We start from the raw sequence: 3,652 nt of genomic DNA on the forward strand, positions 1-3,652 counted from the left end.
AGGAGGAGGAGGAGGAGGAGAAGAAGAAGAAGAAGAAGAAGGAAGAGGAAGAAGAGAGAAGAAAGAGGAAAAGGGAGGAAGAGGAGGAGGAGAAAATAGAAGAGGAGGAAGAAGAGGAGAGGAGAAAGAGGAGGAGGAAGAGGAAGAGGAGGAGAAAAGTAATAATTAACAGAGGAAGAAGAAGCTGGGTATGAATCTTTGATTCCAGCACTCAGGTGGGCCAAGACCAGAGGATCATGATTTTGAAGCCAGTTTCAACTATATAGCAAAACTACATCTCATCAAAAATCAAACCAAACCAAACCAAACCAAACCAAGCCAAACTAAACACAAAAAAGAAAGTATTCACTTCGGGAGCTTTTAAACATTACCTAAAGTAAGCTACACCTCAATAAAGTCTAATTTAATTAGGTCTGAGCTGGAGATTGAATGTTTCTTTTCAAAATTCCCCCCCACGTGATTCTGAGGCATAGCGTTTCAAATCATCAACGAAAGGGAGAGACAGGTAGGGCTGGGAAGTAGGCGGTAAAAGAGGAAACAATTAATGGGAGAGGGTAGCTATCGATTTTCCTTTTGGATGCCCAGGGAGACAGAAAGGTGGAGGGGTCAGTGAGATGTCTCAGTGGGTAACTGGTGCTTGCTTTGAGGCTCAGTGACCTGAGTTTAATCCCCAGGACCCACGCAGGAAGGAGAGAGCTGACTCCCACAAGCTGGCTTTAACCTCCACTCATGCACACTACCTACCCCAGAACTACAAATACGCATTTGAAAACCTAAACACTGGGGCTGGAGAGACGAATCAGCCGTTAAGAACTTGCACTGCTCTTTCAGAAGACCCAAGTTCAGTTCCCGGAACCCACGTTGTGAAACTCTCAACTACCTGTAACTCCAGCCCCTGGGGATCTGACACCTCTTCTGGATTCTACAGTCACCTGCACTCACGTGCGTGCAAACCCACACACAGACTTACACCTAATTAAAAAATAAAAATAAATCTTAAATAAAAAAAACCCTAAACATGAAATGAAAGAAAGGTGGAGAGGACCTCTAGCTGAGCAGGCTCATGGTATGAATTGTAAGGGAAAGGTTAGCATATTCAGTTTCTATTGCTACTGTAACATATCACTATAAACTTAGTGACCTCAAAGAACACAAATGTCTTATGTTAAAATGATCAAGGTCAAAAAGTTTACCTGGATAACAGTGTTGGGCTCTCTTCCAGGAGTTCTTGGGGGAGAATCAACTTCATTCCTTTTTCCAGCTCTAGAAGCAGCTCCAGACCCAAAGTCACTGATCTTTCCTCTGTTGTTACATTTCTCTCTCTCTCTCTCTCTCTCTCTCTCTCTCTCTCTCTCTCTCTCTCTCTCTCTCTCCCTCTCTCTCATCTTATGCCTCCCCCCCCCTTTGAGACAATGTCTCAGCTTGTTGCTCTGGTACAGCCTGAGCAGTGTAGACTTCTGCATCTCTCTTTCCCATTCCAAGGTTTTGGACACTTACCACCATGCCCGCTCTTTGTTCCCCCTTAAACTTATGCATTGTGACTATCTTGGCTTCACTCAAGTGATCTAAAATATGATCTCTATCCTTAAGTCCTTGAGGGGATAGATTTGTGGTTCAAATGCTTGCCATTTAAGTGGGAGGATCAGAGTTGGTATTTCTAGAATCCAGGTAAATGCCAGGTGGGCATAGGAACCTGCCTGTGCATAATGCCAGAGCTCAGAGCTGAGAAATGGATTCACCAGACCAAAATGGCTAGCCAGATTAGACATATAGGGAGTTCTTAGTATAACTGACAGACCCTGTCTTAATGAATAAGGTGGGAAGCAATTGAGCAAGACCTTTGGGGCCTCTACATGCATGCATACATGTGCACACACACTCCCACACACATTTACACCCACAAATATATAAACTTTCTCTCCCCCTCTCTCTCTCTTACACACACACCATGTATAAATATACATGAAAGAGAAAAAGGGAAGAAAAAGCTTAATCACATCTTCAACTTCCTTTTAGCATATAAACTGACATACTCGCAGATTTCAGGGAGTTGGAGACAGAGTGTGGAGCGGCTTCCTACACTTGCCCTTTACCTTCCGAAGCTTCACATTTGTCTCTTAGAATGTTTACCTCATTCCAGCATCCTCTGAAAGCTCACCCATTGCATCAATTCAAGTCCAAAAATTTCACCTAAATCTCCCAGTTTTGTTTTGTTTTTGTCTCAGAGATCCACCTGCCTCTGCCTCCCAAGTGCAGGGATTAAGGGTTTGGGGCTCCACTGCATGGTTTAAATCTCACAATTTCATGATACAAATAATCTAAGTAAGATATGGGTGAGATGTTTGGGTATAGCCCATTCTAAGGCATACTTCCTTTCTACCTGGGAGTCAGTGAAACTCAAGAGAAAATATCTTCTCTCAGGAGCAGAGACATAGGATAATATTACAGACACTCCCATTCATAAAAGAAGAAAAAAAAGGAGGGGGAGTGAAAGGAGGCCACCAGTTCTAAGCAACTTATAAACCCATCTGTGAAAGTGCCTTTAGCTCTCACAGCTGGGAATGAGACTAGTCTCAAGCTCTTGGGTTCAAGGTAGAGCTTTGGAGTGTCCGGGGCCACGGATGAATAGCATTGCACCCACTGTGCACAGTAAGTTATCAGATTGTGTGGTGGTTTGAATATGCTTGGCCCACTATTAGGAGGAGTGGCCTTGTTGGAGTAATTGTAGCCTTGCTGGAGGAAGTGTGCCACTGTGAGCATGGGCTTTAACACCTTGATCCTAACTGCCTGGAAGCCAGTCTTCTCCTGTTTGAGTTTGGATCAGGATGTAGAACTCTCAGCTCCTCCTACCCTATGCCTGCCTGGATGCTGCCATGTTCCTGCCTTGATGATAATGGACTGAACCTCAGAACCTGTAAGCCAGCCCCAATTAAATGTTGTCCTTATAAGAGTTGCCTTGGTCATGGTGTCTGATCACAGCAGTAAAATGCTAACTAAGACAGACTGTGTCCTGCTGCCAACAGAAATATGACAGCCTTTCTTTTTTTTTTTTTCTTTTTTTTTTCCTTTCCTTCTTTTTGAGACAGGCCTCAACATCTTTCCCAGGCTTGCCTCCAATGGTCCTATCTCTTCTCAAATGCTGGAAAATAGCCTTATTTTGCTTCCTTCTGATTTTGTTTCTTTCAGCCCAAGCTGTTGGTGTTTCTACTGACTTTAAACATATAGAGATGAGTCTCACTATATGGCTCTGGTTGTTCTGGAACTTATTATGTACACATTAAAATTTTAAGACTCTCATGAGACTGGGTGCAGTCGAGCATGTCTGTAATGCATGACTTAGGGGTTTATATAGAAGACTCCTGAATCTAAACACAGAATAATAATAAATGGAGACTGTTTCACACAAAGACTATAGATCAGACCTGTAACAAAATTCATTCATTTCATTTTCCAAGAGACATCATGGTGGGTTAAAAAAAATCCCATTGTTGAGATGGCTGCGGAGATCCATTAGACATGGCATTGTCCTTTCAAAGATCCCTTTATGTGATTAAACACAGTGATCTTATGATTCTTCTAAGGTACTAACAAAAGGCTGTCCAACATATCCAGCTCCCTGGCCCCACCCCCACCTTCTCTTCCTCATTGATCA

This window comes from Mus pahari, chromosome 8 (genome assembly GCF_900095145.1).
Source record: "Mus pahari chromosome 8, PAHARI_EIJ_v1.1, whole genome shotgun sequence".
NCBI lineage: Eukaryota > Metazoa > Chordata > Mammalia > Rodentia > Muridae > Mus > Mus pahari.